At 32.9% G+C, this 18,659-nt stretch overlaps 1 long non-coding RNA gene across 1 annotated transcript; it reads left to right on the plus strand.

Annotated features, from left to right (window-relative positions):
- The first annotated feature begins 2,269 nt into the window (after positions 1-2,269).
- On the plus strand, positions 2,270-18,428 carry LOC133319774 (uncharacterized). The gene is made up of 2 exons (XR_009753280.1): positions 2,270-2,501; positions 18,101-18,428. It is a non-coding gene; the product is annotated as an uncharacterized LOC133319774 (long non-coding RNA).
- Positions 18,429-18,659: the final 231 nt, after the last annotated feature.

Below are 18,659 nucleotides of genomic sequence, written 5' to 3' on the forward strand. Positions count from 1 at the left end.
ACGGTTATATATAAGCACATCAAAGTATATAAGCTAAATAAATAATATCCAAACATAAATGACCAAATCTTCATAACTTCAGTTTAAACTCAAAGGACATATTCTGGAAGTATGCGATAAATTGTGTGTCATACTCGGTCTTTGCGGAGAATTTCATTAGGCGGAAAATCTCTTTACCTAAGGGTGATTGCACACGGCTAGATATTTCGTGAGTTATGCGTTATTGTTGTCTTAGGCCTAAGTGAAATATCCCTGTTACATAGGTTATTGGCTTCACTCCTTTGTCGGTATATACATACGCGTTGCAAGTGAAATTTATAAAAGTCGTAAATGCACGCGACTTGTTATTATATGTTTAATATCGTTTATTTGGGGAATTGTTCAATTTAATAAATGCATTCGTGTCCAGGCAACAACAAAAACCGAGCCGACCATAAATCGACGAACGATATTAAATCTCGTACTAATTAAATATTCAATCGGTAGATTTTTATTGCAATTCAGTAACCAGCACTACTTATATCATATTAATTGTATAATACGTTTAAATTCAACATATTGAATTGTTATTTTGTTTTTGTACAATTAAATTACTTACTTATTTATTATAAAATAGGTACGATTTTAATGTAACAGTGAAAAATATGTAAAAGTAATAGGCCCATTAGTTTGATGGTTGTTAAAATATATCAAGTAGGAATGCATTACGTCTCGTGATGCTGAAACAAAGAGAAGCATCAGGAGATCACGTCGCGGGATGTAGGTCGGCGCGTGGTACAATGATTATCATAAAACAGATATTATAACAAAAAATAATAAATTTCGACATCATTATACATAAAAAAATATATATTTTCTGGTAACACTCACTCAGTTTAGAAATAACTTAACATATGTATATACAAACAGATATAGTTATAAAAATTTGTAATAAAATATATATTACTATATATAGGTACGTACTTGGTGTCCTTAAGAATTAAATTCTTTGTTACCTTCGCTATCACGTCTCTTCATACTCTGTGTATCACATCCTGAACCCGGATATCTCAATGCGCGGGTTCTTATCCAACATTAGTCGAGCATGCATTATGTAAATTGAGACTCAGTGAAACGCTGAAACTATAATTTTGAGGCACACACCACGCTTCCACCCAAGAGCGTAATTACAGTGGCTTTTGCAGCCAACACAGCATTTACATTACTTCCCAACGATTCCAAGTCACAATGCTGAAAAAAATACAGCTTACGAGCATTTCCCGTCCGCCGAGCAGCTCTGGCTGGAGTAACCAAGTTTCGAGTGATTATTAATTTTACGTTTGATATTACGGCCGTTGAAGTAATTTTTCGTTCGTTCTTCCGCGTCGCTAATTAAAGCGACCAAAATTAATTGGCATGAACTTCAACAATGCTTTATTCGAACGTATATAAGTAACGCGGAACTTCATAATATATAGAATTTAGAAAACAAAAAAATATATCTGAACAACACTGAAGAGGGCGGACTAAAAGTTTCAACTGTACACTGAATAAGTTTTTTATGCGTTGAGTGTCTTTCACTGTCAGCGGTTTCGTCACAATAGATTCACACATATATATCTAACTGTATTTATCTGTATATAATATGTGTATAGTTAGTTATATTCAAGTGAATAATTTCACATTTAAAATGAATTTATTTTGTCAGTTAATGTTTGAAGCAACCGTTGCACTTGTATGAAGATGAAATAAAGTCATAACACCGTCTATATAAACACTGCTCTAGCAATGTTTCATTCAGTTCATTTACAACATTGCCAAGATCTTAAGTAATATAATAATTAAAAAGTTATTATAATTGACGCTTAGAATAAAAGTAATTTGTTTTTGAGTTACATAATAATTTCAGTAACACTGACCGCTGGAAACTAGAAAGATCGCTATTGGTCGGTTGTATGCGCGCCTTTACTGACGATCACAAATTTTAAGCGCTTGCAGCGCTCGCAAGGCGTAATCAATTCTTGATTTATTTTGACTAAGATTTCGAAATCATTTATGGTATTTTTGGTATAGTCTTGAAATATATTACTTTTTTTAAATTTTTATTCTTATTAAAACTGTGTTATATTTTAATCGTGAAATAACTTTTTTTAAATATAATATCACAACCGAGAAAATAAGTTTTACAATATTCTAAAGTAGGTCAGCGCTTAAATCGCTATATTCCTGACGTAATAATTCCTCCCTTCATCTATTTCTGTCACCCATTCACTCTTACGTTCAAACCGTGTCATGTCAGTTTGATTCAGTGCGACTACAGAGTTGCTTGTTTGCTCGTTGGTTCAGTAATATTAAAGTTAAAAGATAAAATGTATAGAAATTGTTTAATAAAACATATAAAATATATTTAAGTGTAAAAATAAAACTAAAACTCTCAATATCAGACATTTCAGTGTCAAGGTTTTGGCGGGCTCTATATATAAATGGCGGAATTTTTGCTTATTGGTAGAACGTACATTATGGTGAGTAGAATCGATTATTATTACACGTTTTAACATTTCTAATTTTAGCTCACGGTATTGTAAACACACATTCAATTACAGATTCATACTCAAATATTAACATAATTCAATAATTACGCAATGCTTGTACGATTTTCGTATCAGGCACATAACATACAATTGATTACAATTACGTGTCAATAGAATCGTCTAAATATTAACTTATGAACTACAATACTTTATTTTATTTAATATATGTATGTATGATTATAAATACGTCCTAAGTATGTCGCTGGACGCCCCTCAGCCTCCCATCTTAATATATGACACACAAATATAAACTTAAATTCCTTTTACTATACGAGCTATATTCTTTTAATGATTGTATATCCAAAGAGGACGACAGATAGGTATGAGCATACTTTTCGATGGGTAATGTTTCTATGGCATTCTGGAAGGAGGTAAATTGGGGGTAAAAGCATTAACTATTGCTATTAAACTAATCGAATGTGCAGTGAGATGTTACAATATAATTTTAAGATTATTAATTCATTGTGTATATTAAATAATAATATAGGCTTAGTTTACAATGAACCAATAGTTTAGATATAAAATGCTGTCCCATCAGAATGCAGATATCTTGTATGACATCACTCGGTGTAACTTAAGTCATCAACTTAGCTACATTTCTAAGTACTTATCTATATTGGATTCAGAATCCTCTGAGAATAATCATGAATTTACATTCACTATATAAAATTTAGATCATTTACCCGATAATGCTGAAGAGGGTTATGTTTATGAACGATTTGTTCAAAGTGTAACGATCATAGGAGCTGAGTTGATTCTTTGTGTAAATGAGATTTATAATTGACATACGTCTTTATATAACGTTTGAAATAAATCGTGAATAGGCTCGCTGTTGTCATAACGCTTTATATATATTACGCAATATACACTTATATCAATATTCCGAATATTCGTACTAACACATTATCAAACGCAAAATTTCTCCCAACGGCATTCCACCATTTTAATTTTGACATTCAAAAGCCGCCCCGAATAGTTCAAACGGTTAATTTCAAAGTTGAAACGCGATCCATTCAGTACGTTTCAAAAAGCTGGCTCGTTTGAAACGGGAACAGATGATTTTTACCAGATATTCTGAATGGCATCCTTTGATGGGGGAAATTATGAATAAAATTAATCAAGGAGTTCATATAGGTTAATATCATATTTAGTCAAAAAACGCGAACTGACTGGATGGAAATCATGAATGAAATCAAACCGACGAGTTTTATATGATAATATAATATTTATAAAAAAAAAACGATTGCCTGAAAGAGTAAAATTAATGCAAGCAGGTCTTATATGTCAATCGCATATTTACTTAAAAAATTGCAACTGGCCGAATGTAGGAGTGAAGTTTGACAATAATAAACATATTTAGAATCGTCGTTCTAAATTTAAAACGTTGGTCCTATTAGGGAATAATTCGTGTTATCCGACTGGCCCCATGTCCTCGGCCCGCATCGTTCCGTTCCCATACAGTATTGTGCTAACCACGTGCGAGACAGATGCGAGGGTGTTTTTTTTATGACCATTATTTCGTCATCCACTGAGACCAAAAAAAATGGCTTCATAGAATAATATTCTAAACACTTAGAGTACATTCCTAGTAGATTTATTTTTTTCGTCTCTTACATGAATGCCTCTGAGACCATGTTTAATTTAAGTTTATATAATTGCAGTTCTAAAGAATGAGTTTCTTTTTTAAGTTTCAACTCCCTTGATGTAGAGGTACAAAAAACAGACATTGTGATTTTAAAACTATTAAATAAGTTTTTAATTAAATTTATTTCTTTCTCCTTAAGGATTTTGTATGTTACATTGTAATTATACATTTTAATACATTGTGTTAATTCTATTGATATAATTTAAACTAAAATATCATGAAACAAAGAATAATTGTTTTAAATTAAAACTGAGTCGAGTCATTATTTGAGTTTAGTAAAGGACGGATTGTGTTAGTCTCATTACACCTTAGACTTCATCACTTTAATTCATGTTTCGAAATTAAACACTGCGATAGTTGCGTGAATATATTAAATAATTAATGTAGAGGGTAGAAGGAAATATTCTGGTAATAATTCCACGACTACCCGCAATCTAGATGACAAAAATATATTTAAACACTTTAAAATTGAAATAAAGATAGATGTATGATTAAATAGACATATATAATTTTTGTAAAATCCGAATACCGTGATTTCGCAGTCGGATATATCGTGACGGCCAAGTTACATAGGAACAAGTCGACCCCACTGCTCCAGCCGGCTAAAGATTGACAGATGCATCCGGGGAATTGTTGCTCGTTAATAGAATGGGGTGCGGTGTGAGTGTGATGTGTGTACGTCCGCGACCGTATCTCGGGAACTAGATCGATATTACTCAAACACGACATACATATAACTCATAAACGAATTGTTTGTAACAAACGAATTATGATGAATTTCAGGTTAACCTACTTTACAAAAGGTAGGTTGTTTGTGAAAAGCTTGGCCATTAGAAGCAGTATACTCAGACCTATGAGTTCCGTAGATATCACGTAAAAACAGATCATACCTGACGTAAAATAAACGTAAAGATTACGTGTTAGTTATACGTCATATACGTGTGTTATGTATGTTCATGCACTTCGCAAAAACTATTAAACTATACACTTTTGTAATTCAAATTGATTTAAATAATATAATTATATTTATCGGAATAACTAAAAAAATTACGAGAAATTTCTATCTTGGAGGTTGTAAGCCATGAACAGCGTGTGTGTACTATATTGATATGTATGTCCGTCTGCGACACTCGACTCCGCGAGTGGAGAATGAGTAACACAAATTGGTGAGGTTGAAACAGATGTCGGTGACGTCACCAGACAAAACACGCGGACATAAAAACGGCCCGCATGAAAATTTTGAAGATTCCTGATATCGATAACCCTTGATATAATTAGTTCGTTTCTTGAATTGTTTTAAAATTTACTGCTTGACCGGTTTCCATGTGATTCACTGCTATAGATAGATAGATTGAGCATTAATATGATTAAAATATGTGGTATACCATATATAACCTAGTAACTTCGTGTATCAGAATACTGTAACGTAAAGCAAACACGTGTCCGAAAGTCAAAACCAGTGAAACTAACACAGCACAATAGATGTTGTTATGAGAATAAAAATATATTGTAAATAAAATATATGAATTAAAACATTGATCGAGCGCCATGATAACACGGCCTTCGCCCGCTGATAACACTGATAAGATAAATCAGACGAGGCCTGGCTATGGACGCATTTCATAGACAGACTTAAAGTTTTTAATATTTATATCATATATATAAAATAACAGTTTAATATTATAGAATATTGTTTGAAATCAACTCGATAACAATCTGCGTTGGATTCCGTGTCTTAAGTATTGACATAAAAAGTATAATACGTAAAATCTCGCGTCTCCCAATATATATTACAGAATATTTAATTCAGTTAATAAACAACATGTTATTTAAAACAATTATAGTTAAGATATAATACGTGTTTTTATATATTCTAAGTTTTATTTCCGTTCTTTAAACCGAATTGCATTTCTATACAAAGTTCCATCATAATCAATCCAGTCGTCAAACATAATTTCATTGTAGACATAATATTTTTTTATGATACAAGCCGATTGTTTGTTTAGTAAAACGTAAGTATTGCTTCTCAGAATTTGGACATCTGATATCGTAGTTGCAACACTAGCGGAACGCCCCGGCTTCACACGGATAACAAATTTATATGAGCATATTATGTTATAGATTTTCTACGCGTATGTTGTATCTGTGTAATAAAACGCAAAATTTTATTTGTAGTTGTGCGTATAGTAATAGAAAAAACCGCATTGAAATATGATCAGCTGCAGAAGTTTCTGAGAAAAGCGTTTGAACCAAAAGACAAACACAATTATTTTTATACCACGGTATTGTAGAAGTCTCACCAATAATAGATATTGCATTTTTATATGAATTTTATTATGTGATTGTGAGATTGATGAACACACGTATATACCATTTATTTGTCATAAACGTACATACAAAAACGCCTATTTCTAGTTAGGTGAGTATCTAAAATAGTGCTAAATCTATAAAGGCAGTGGCAATACCTTCCCAAGATAAAATGGAAGTCTCTACCGTATATATACGTTACACCGTACATGTAATACGGTTGTAATCTCCTTGACGGTATTGTCAAACACTTCCACAATGGCTTTGTAGCAACCAATTTTGTAGTGAAGACGCTTAAAAGTCTAGGATCCCTCACTAGGATCTTAGAATTGATTTGCCAATGTCGTATATATTTCTATTAACAATACAAATTGAATTAAAATTTACCATTTTTATGTAAAACTCGTATATAAAGACATTTTTACCATACTGAACATTTAAATAAGGTACATATCAAAACCAGTTATGAGATCTCTCGCTCGGTTAGATTTGCTTAACCATCCGGACCATGTCGATCTGGACTGAAATCTCTGCGAAACGATCTTATTATTGTCCGCAATTATTGGTCGAGCACGTGTCCCCTACACCTGGATTTCGAACAGCTGATTGTAACGAGGAAATTAAATCGCACACAAATATAAACCTTAAATCAATACGTCATAATGTGTATTCGTATACATTGTACACAGACAGCTCAGACCCCTAGTATTTGTCGCGTTTTCTCGATAGAAACTCGCTTGCAGCTGCCTCACAACAATGCCGTGAGACACAATGAATTTCATTTATTTCACAATACAAAAGTAGGAAGTATATATATATATTTTATTGTCACGAGGTATAACAGACCTCTTGTTATCGGTTGCTAAGGGTGTTATAATAATAATAGCAGCTCCTTCCATCGCCCGTGATGCTGGGACGAATAATTAGGTTGACATATGTAAGATTTTATCACACAGATACTCTGTATGGAAGTACGTGTCTCATTGCGACAAAAACTATTGAATGTATTTTAGTGTAACTTATTAATAAAAAGAGTCACACGTTTGAAAATCATATGGACTATATTTTATGCTCCAAGTTTTAACCTTTAGTAAGAGATTTTGTATGGATTCATATACTATGGAGTTCCTGCAAAGTTGGAAACATATATATTGTTTTAAAAAAACAAACATTACACGTTTCTCTAAACACAGTCGCCAAGTCCATTGTAAGAAATCAAAGAAGAAATTATCAATCCTAGATTTATATAAAAACAATTGTATAAGTGTTCCTAAATTTATTTTGTTATAGTCTAGTTTTGTCCGATTCAATGTTTCCTAGTTTTTAGTATGTAGATATATATATATGACCTTCGTGGTATACAAATTTATCAAAAACAAGGAAATTTGAATTACATACAACATTTTCCTTAATTTACTTAATAGTGTTATATATTTTTAGATTCCATGTTTTATATAATGTCAGTAAAACAAACAATCCACACATAAAACTTCCTGTGATAACATTTAAAATATAATAAAGAGAATTAATGTCAGCAACAGGACCAGGTCTCGGATGCCCCAAATAGCCTTATTTTGCAACTCCAGCTCAATTTCGATCCCCTCCGAACGGATGCCACATACATACCAGAATAAAATCTACAACACTTCACTTTGTACCTTTGCATGTTACGTTTAACGAATTTGAAAAAAAAATATATACCAAAAAGCAGACGTCATCACCGCAATTCAAAACGATTCCCGCCGTAACGCGTTCCATTTCCAAATTATTTCAAATATGGCCGCCGTAACGAGCCGAATGGACAAACAACAATTGACCTCAATTCGCAGCTAATGGCGCGTCGGGAGAACATTACAGGGCTGACATGGTACGCTTGATTATAGGAGGGAAAAAATCTTATGCTGTATAGTAAAATATATATTAACTTTTAATATAATAATATAACAATATTCTTGATAAAACAATATAATTTAGTTAATATTTTATACATAAAACGATATAAATATCACACTAAAGATAATGATTCATTTGCTAAAACCGATAAATTAGTGTAAAAGCTCTCAAAAATATATAGATATGTATATATATTTTTGTACAAATCCAACCCTGGCCGACTTATTCCCAAGCGATTCGCGACATTCTCAGACATTGATATTTCTCTGGATGGGGAACGCTATACAAATAATTACTTACCGACCAACGATATATAACTGTCTAAACAGAACCTATTGACAGTTTTTGATGAAACTTTTGTATAAACGATAAACTCTGTTTCCCATTGCAACTAGTTAAAATAGTTTCAGTTGACAAAGAAGGCTAACTATGCATACGAAATACGTATGTTCATATTCAATTTGAACAAGATGTTATCGAGAGTCCACAAATAGGACTACCGTACAAAAAAAGGCGACTTGGAGATAAGAATTTTTTAATCTCGTCCGATGTCAAACACAACCCTCTATCAAGATTCTGTTTCTGAGACGTCAGCGAGCAATTTTTCTATTAAAGATTTCTGTATTTCATCAAAATCTAAGCTGACTCCGGCGACTGTATCATTTATAACAATGGACATTATAATCCTAACCCACAGTTCACTTCGTAATTATTTAAAATAATTCCTAAATGTATTTGAATTTGGAACAGAAATAATCTAAACGGTATTTTGTAACGACTGTCGTTGATTTTAAAATTCGAACCTTTTTACCTTACTGACAATGAACTACCGTGCTGTATAAATATAGTTTTTTTTTTTATAGATTGCTCTTTTTTTTTTTAACTATAAACATTGCAACGGTCGAACAGGCAGTTTAATTTGTATTTTTTCTTATATATCTTTTAAAAGTAATCAATAATAAATTTATGTAATAAATAGTCACGTAATAGTAATAATATAATCTTAACCAGCCTTATCATGAAATATATGACTAAGGAAGTTTCAAGAAATATGATGTACATTAAAATTGCTGCACGTATAAAAAAAATGCAATAATTCAACCGTCGTATTGGGGGACGAGTCTGAAGGGGAGAAAAACAATCACACTAATCCGTGGTCGAAAACCCAATATGTTTAAAATTAAGATTTATTACACTCGCCCCAAACAAATATATTGTGCGACCTATACAATTACATCAAAATCGATCCAGACGACGAGGATGCTGATCGATTCACTCACACAAAACGCACTTCGGCATAAAGCGTCCAAATCGACGCCAAAATTTATGTACAAAAAAAAACAAACGTTACAACGACATAAAAAAATTGAATATTTCAAATATCGAACGGGAAGTGAGTCCGATAAACGCGATAGGAAGCGCTGACCCTGCGATAACACGGCATTCGAATTTCAAATTACACCCGCCATCTCTGTAAACATGGCCGCGTGGACATTTTTTATCTGCGTTCCTTATTCAAATAGCGCTAACAATTTTTTTTAATATCGAATAGTTTTAAATGATATTACAATCAAATCGTTTACGTCTCTTTGTTTTATTTCATTCCAACTTTTTGTCTATACTTTGAGCGTTTTTATGGAATTAAAATAAATAGTTTGATTCAATATATTTTTTTATAAAACCTGAATATATTATAGACGAAGACGTAATATATTAAATGTATCCCTACTTGTATAGGGAGCGTTAACACTTTTAACGTGGGTTATTAAATGAGACGCGAAAAATAACATATGTTTTGTGGTGATTCAATCTTATGGTAAGCGCACAGATCTCAGTAAATATATTTTTATAATTATTACAATACGATTCATCTCGCACATCAACCTATTACATTTTATTAGAGAATAGAAAAAAATATTTCAATAACAAAATTTATATTGTCTTTGTATGCTATTATTTATACGTATGTTAACAAAAAAATGTTTTAAATATATACTGAACTGAAATTTGGTTTAATTATATTAGACTCAATTATATAATTTTCTCTAATTACTTATACCCTCAAAATAATCCACAGATTTTCATGTTCTCATATTTGGGTAGTCTAAAATTCAATGCTGCAAGTGTTAATAAAAAAATATATCTCCTAGGCCACAGTCATGTCAGAAGTTACCGTTAGCAATTCAAATGACATAGGAGGACATCTGGAGTCTGGACTGTGCTTATCAACAAGAGATTTTGTAATCCAATGTAAATTTGCTAGTTGTTAACTGACTACGAAAAAGGTGTGTTCAACACATATAATAACGAAACAAGATATGGCTAAGCTAAAATAATAACGAAACAAGATATGGCGAAATTAAAATCTTATAACCATACAAAATTATTTAATAACTTTAAAATCTTTAACTATTTTTCATCGTGACGCCATCAATTAACAGTCACAAAGTATTACAAAGACGACTCTCACCTACCTACCTACGAGAATTAGCGCTGTGACCGTTGTGACGTCATAGAGTACGTTATTTAAAATTTAAATTTGGAAGTGGAACCATCAACGCCTGTTAAAACACGACGGTTTAAAACTAAAACATTCAGCCGAACTAGTTTGTATTTATTAAACCTTTTTTAAGAAATATATAAAGGATTATATATATATTTTTCATATATAAACTATTAATACATTTATATAATTTAAATAAGTAACATACATACATACTATCTATTATACATGGGTGATGTCACCATAATTGCATACACATTAAAATTTTGTTAAAAATAATACATCCTCCTTTTTAGGAGTAAGGTTTGAAATAAATTAAAAATGTGTATTCATTTCTTCGTCGAATATTTCTAGTGCTCGCTAATCCTTACTTTGACCAGCGAACCAACCAACTTAAGTTTGAATTTCCCATATATGGAAACCGGACGGGGTTTGTTTTTTTTTGATTCGAAATGAACATATTTTGAGTATTTAATAATGTATTTGAGTTAATACAAATATATATATTGAAAGACATTATACAAAATTTGATTTTATACTATACTGGTAGTATAAAGCGTGTCATTTATACAAATAAAACGAGTCCAATAAAAAAGTACCTTTTTTTATAACATACAGCTTCTTTAAAAACGATTGCATTCAAAGTCCTCCCTCTAAATTTGCCCCACTAATCTTGTCTGCAGGGTCACGAATTGAGCCATATATTGATTTTATTTTTTTATTAATCCCAGTACAACTTACGCAATTCTGTCTTATATGTTACTTAACAAATCTTAACAGGCAACAATCGTCCACTTAAAAAGATCTAATAATTAAAATCATATCAATTGTTCTTATATAAAAAATATATTTATGTATTTTTTATGTATGTGTTTACAAATGTTTTCGCATGGTGGTGGTGTCCCCGGTCCTCAGTCCTCAGTCCCGGACGAGAGAGAGTCTATTGGCCACTTCCCGTCTCAGTAATACGCGGACATCCGTCACACACACACACACACACACACGATACTATGTATATAAAATGATTCACTTCACATTTTGTATGTGTAAGGTATATAAAGTTTATTTATTTGCATAATATATTTAATTCTATTGAATATAATATAATTTGTGACTCCATTTGCAAATTTTTGGTATATTTTTTGTGTGTCCAAATAGAAGTACTATGCTAGTACTATGTATTATATATATATATACAAGTCTGTCCGTCAACGTCTGCATCAACAATGAACTCTGGATGACTCAGACAAACAATGTAAAGAGTTTCCTATCCCGATGAGAGAAAATTAATTTCCGTATTCAAAGAGATGATTGTTTTAAAAAATAAAGAAAAAAAAACACAGAATAATGACTGCATCTCTACCTCCGAAAGGGAATGCAAATACAAAGACCTGTCGCGAGGCTGTGCTCTTCATTAAAAGTCTAATTTCAGAAATTATTTCTACTCTTAAATCATAGCGATATTAATAGATATAATGTTTTGCGATCTTCCGTCTGATGATGAAAGAATTTTTGAGTACTCTAGATAATTAGTAATTACTGCGCAGTTTCTGATGTAATTTTGGATACGTATTGTCAAGGATATAGAGGAATGTAAGGTAATTTTATGTTGTGTAACTACAGTATTACGTGTTTACAACTGAACATACGGAATACTGTTGGTGTTTAAGTTAAAGATAAAAAGCTCATTAAAAAAAAGGGAAACGGGTTAAAAGGAAATCAAAATGGTTGCCGCGTGTAGATTGTGTGAAAAAAAAAATTAACATGTCATGAGATGATAGCACCGTGAACCACGGTCAACATACAGCTGTACATTAAACTATTGAATGTACGATTTGAATTACCTTTGTACCATTCAACGGTCACTGAAGACTAGGTGGCTGGTACGTACCTACGTGGAAATATATGTTTAAGACTAACACTTAAACAACCATATACACATCACTATTACAACTGGACAAATCTATCTTAGATATCTTCATTTAATCTAAAGCTATTGTAGTTTTAAAAACGTCTTGTCACACACAAAAAAGTTATTATGTGAATACGGATGAAGTCGCGGGTAGCTATTATATCATAAATGTTAAACTTTGTTTGGAGTGGCTCAATAACCAGGGGTCCTCTCGCTACGAGTCCCTCGGGACCGGCAGCGGAGCCCCGGCCTTAATTATTTACATCCGTCATGTTAGAACGAATTTTATGAATCACGAAACCGTTTACGTGTTCACGATCAAGTTCACAGTTCGTTAGTACTTTCAAGTATATAGGAAGCTGCGATCAAAGATCACTTTTAACGACGGTGTTGCACAGACTGAAAATAATCCAGCGCTGTACACGTATACATGGTCTGTTTGAGAATAAAAAAAAAATAACATTAATAATTATCCTATATAAAACCATATGATATATTTGAGAATGATATAACATTTAATAAGTATTGACGAAATCTGACAAGAATCTGTATCCGTAATTACAAATACAAAATAACTTGAATAACAAAAATTATATTTTCGGGTCAACAATTATCTATCTATCCTCTCGACCCGATGATTTCTTATCACATTGGTAAAAACATCAATGAACACTTCGTACAAAGTTAAATATGTTATAAATTTAACTTCAAAAAATAAGTTTTTGTTTCACTATGAAGTTAAAATTATAGATATTATTTATCCTTAGCACGAGTTTGCACCGTCTCACTACATACGGAACATAACCAATTTTTCATTCACAAATCCTCAAATATATTAAGTTATAGCATGAGAAAAGTTAGACGCTTCGTATAAAACGTGATGCAGGCCTATGCTGAGCATACAGTTGATATCCTCAAATCTCCAAGTCAAGTGAAACCTTCTCGTTTCGTTACAGTTCACACGGCAAGATGTTTAATCCATCAAGTTTAATAATTAGCGTAGTCCATAACACACGATGGTGACAAATTGTTTTAAATTTTCGTCTACCCTCCGCCGGCTTACATCGATCAGCGTCAATTCTAATTATCGGCTATTAACCGACTTCGGAAATGGGTGATTTTAATTAAATGTTCAGCCATAATGTAATTTTACAAAAATTTACACCCATCATATTGTAATGCACAATTTATATTTTAAACTAAATCTTACCGAAATAATATACGATATAAATATAGCAAGCAATAATTATAAGAATATATTAAATTTAAAAGCATCAGAGCCTGATGATGTTGATACAAGGTTTAGCTCCAATTTGGGCTCCTAATTGGGTCTAGACCCTGGCTGGTAATCACGTTTAAAAATTCAATCAACTGTAGTTCAGGATCTACTTAGCAAATGATTGCTGGTTCAAATACCTACTGCGGTTAACTATACACTTGTGATTAGAACTGTAACTGACTCAAATAATTAACGTACCTTTAAAAATATCCTAAATAATACTGTTTTTGAGTTGTCATAAAAAATGATCTTATTTTACTACTCACATTCAATATTTAAAAAAAAATATATACAATATAAAATGTGATACATTACGAATAAATGAAGAGAATCCATCACAATATTATTTAATTTATATCAGATGTTATACACAATGCAATAAAACATCAAGACACTGAATCGTAGAGTGAAAAGCGAGCAAACCAGCCGTATTTATAATAGCAACGAATTTTTTAATTAAAAACTCAAACAATGGACGTAATGAACGCCTTATGGCCCTAATAAGCTTTTTAAAGAATATTTCATTTATTTCTTAGCTCGTATTTTTTACGGTAACCGAGGCCCTCATTGTTAGCGTTGCGAGGTTTTAATAAATATATATATATTTTGTTATTAAAATCTCCAGAATGAGAACGAATCTAGGTTATCTCGATTATAATCTGAGGGTAGGTACGTTTCTTAGACATTGCGGGTAGCTGCAAAGTAAAAATACGTATTTAAAATACGGTAATTGTAATTAGCGACCGCAATGAGGGCTGGCGAACAAACAGACAAGTCCTGAACACACAGATTCGTCCTGATTGTTAACTTTGGCTCATTTAAACTTATGTCAGGTAGGCGGGCTGTTTGATGCACCCTGGACCCGCGGCGGTTGAAATTAACAGCACCAGAATTCATGGACCTTAAATTCAGTTACTTCATATTTTTCTTCATAATATAACCCGTCTCTCTAGGGTTATGCCAAATGTATAAAGATTTCAATTTTTAGGGTTGTTTAAAAATATAATTTAAATCAATCGTTACCAACGAAATAGTTCTACTTGCTTGTAATGGCTCCAAAAATTTCGTAATTCATCAACATTTTTAAAAGCTCCAAACGTCGAGTGTCGAGTGATCTCTCAACCCTTGTACCGAAAGTTTTCAATTTTATTACACCCCCATTATAACTGCTTAGCCCGCGGCGGGCGACACTGACGAAAAAATATACGGAAATTTTGATATTCCAGGTTAGAAATCATGACGTTTTTTCTAGGATTCAGCGGAGATTCAGATACCGCCTTTTAGCGTTATTGTGGGAGCTGTATCTAGTATATACTTACGAATACAGAAGCAAACAATCCACACTATACAGCGTGTAGGAACAAAGAGTCTTTAACATATGTCTATAACCCTAAAATTTGACTCTCATCCTAAGTACATTTTCATCAGACTCCGTTACAATACATAAGTGATATTTTTTCACAATTTTTCATCTCGCCGCCATTGTTAGTACACTAATGAGATTACGTTATAGAGAACGGGCGTACTTTACTAGATAATGTACTCACACCACTACGACGGGAACCGTACGTCTATACTATTGAAGAGTCGCCGGGGCTCATACCAGTCTGGTCTGGTCACGTTGTACTTGAAATTGTAGATTTAACATGTATCGCAAACAACGCCATCTATCAGAGAATAGCGGATCCCCCGTTCCGCCAAGATGGCGCCACTGGCCCCGCGTCAATATAAACCCATGCATAAGTTATTAAAGGTTCATAACATTCCCAAAGCGAGATGTATCATCATATCCACCGGAATGGCGTGTAAAATATTCATCTGACGCTAACCGGTTTTGTAGCCTTAATGAATGGACAGAATAACATTATTATTTATTTAGTTATTTAGTAATTCGTCAGTCGACTCCGGGCGAGGCGCTCCCAGGCGGGATGTCGGCCTGGCGGAAACGGTACATAGAAATCCGGTTAAAGATATACCGTTTTTATCACAACAGACAACGTCACAGTTAACATCGAAGGGTTTATGTTACACACGATAAACATACAAATCATCTATAATCTCACTTTTCAATAAAAGTTTCAACTTTTAAGTTTAAACTTTTCAATATATAATTGAAATATCAACGTCTCATAAACATTTAATCCTGTCGATATTTCAGTGGGTAGTTAATAAAAACATTGCACTGCACAGAACCTCGTAAATTAAGTAAATCATATGTAAATCGTGAAATGTCCCGGACATGGATGCGTTCGCAGCGTCGCCTGTTACAGACAAGTTTATTATATACTGAATTATGGGATTTACCTAATTGTAGGGTAGATTAAGATAATGTTGTATCCGGATAACTTTGTTGCTATTATTAATTTAAATATTTTAGGAATGTTAAATTTTTAATCGTACAGAATTCGAGTATAACGATCTGTTCTTTTTTTTTTGTTTAAATTAAATGGCAAAGGTTCTACATCGAGGAATCTAAATGGCTCTAAATATCGAAATATGACATTCATAAAAACATTAAGGGCTATAAAAGTCCCAGTTCATTGTGTACGTATTATAACTCCTCTGTAACCATTACGGTGTTGTTGCGTAAATGACTGCAGAAATTATACATACATTAAAATGATTTAAGTTTGAAGTGTTTCGTTTAGTTTAGGAACTAGGAATGTTTTTAAAATGATCAATATTATAATATTCTTACACACAACACGGAGCGAGACGAGCTCTCCTGGTTAATATTAACCGCGCGGAGTCCCACGTCGGGCTCCAACCCTCGTCAAGTTTCTCATTAGTTACTTGTTATTAGTAATGATTAAACTAGACTCGCACTATGTCGTTTGTCATTGGCCTTAAACTGCTAAACGACCTCTCATCCGATGATTAATAAGTTCGTGTACACTGAATACAGCTCTATCGATGACTTATATAAAATTAATATAACAGACTAAAGTCACTGTAACTTTCAATTCTATCGTATAAATTCTGTGTAAAAAATCTTAGGTAGTAAGCTTAAATTATGACAGAGTTAAATGCTCGAAATATAATAATTGATTTAAACTTCACACCAATAACAGCTCCTAACGACCGCTGAGAGACATTTTGTCTTATTAATAACGTATTAGGAACCTTTCTGTCGCCATTAGCCACATTACGTTATTAATAGCCGTCTAATGAAAAGGTTCCAGTGATTTTAAAAAGGTATTACTTTATATATATATATATACGTAATGTACGTGGAGATACATGCTTGTGTATATATATATATATATATAAACACATGTAATAAATAACCACGAAATACAAGCGGACCAGCTAACGACAGCTGTGTCAAATGATCCCGTTCAGATTTACGATCGAACCAATCGAGCCTTAAACCTCCTCTAATACTATTTTTATATATTAATGGTTTCTGGATCCGTTCACCTGATTGTTACTTATCGAGACCAGAAACAAAAAAAATCGTTCAAAAAAGATGCAATACTTAAGCAAAAGTTGTTAATAGCGATAGTCATGTATGTAATGAAGGTCGCCAATCATTGTGGTGTAATACAAAAATAGAAGGTAGCCGGCGATTGTCAATCAATCTTAATTCTCACTGGCTCCTCCCGACGCCACCTGCCGGCGGGTAGCGCGCTCCGCGCCGCGGCTCTTCACGGCCAGTCGGCGTCGGTCGCTCGGGCGTGACGCACGTGCCATTAGCTGTGACGTATCGCCGTCCTGCCGCTGACGGCCGCCTCTGACCGTTCATTTTATTATTTTCACTACGTTATACATTACGGGGTTGACTGGAAATGATTTATATTTCTTCGCTCAGCCGTAGTTTCGGTTAGATTTTTTTATAAACATCTCATTACATTCACCTCGTAGCGTCATTGTTGAATAATAATATTTTTCCAAAGCCCTCCACGTTAATGATGACCGGCTGTATCTCGATAGCCCTAGTCCCATGTCGGGCGCCAGTTTATAAAATTAATCGTTTGTTCTGTCGTTTCAGGTACACTTCAACTATTGAGCTCGCGTTAGCTCGTAATGTCGTCTGGTGGCAGCGCTGGACGCTGTGCCACGAAGCTGCATCACCTGCCGTGTCCTTGTCAGTCTCCTTGCCCGGTGTTATCGCTACTGGACGGAGAACTGATAAGGGCATGTCTTGTGAACCACTACCCTCACATAACGAAGTCTAATACATGTGCTGAAGTGTATAAAAATGTCGTTTTCACCAATTAAAATTGTTGAAATATTTTTTTTGTTTAATTTCTTTTAAATAAACGTATGATTATGTATTATTTATATTAATTTATTCTAAATAAATGATTAAAAATATATTTCATGTCTTTTATTTAATGTACACATGGAGTTAAGAAAATTATATGTCATGAATTTGAAATAAGTTAGACAAGATATTGATGTTACAAAAAGTTTTAAATAAAGCCAGCCATTTATCTATTTCAAATAATTAATGTGTTATATCGGACAAAAGGCTATGTCAAATAAAATCAACACGTCTGACAAGCAGAGCCGTCAAAAAATAGCATTGTTTTTTGAAACAATGATTA

This window comes from Danaus plexippus, chromosome 28 (genome assembly GCF_018135715.1).
Source record: "Danaus plexippus chromosome 28, MEX_DaPlex, whole genome shotgun sequence".
Lineage (NCBI taxonomy): Eukaryota > Metazoa > Arthropoda > Insecta > Lepidoptera > Nymphalidae > Danaus > Danaus plexippus.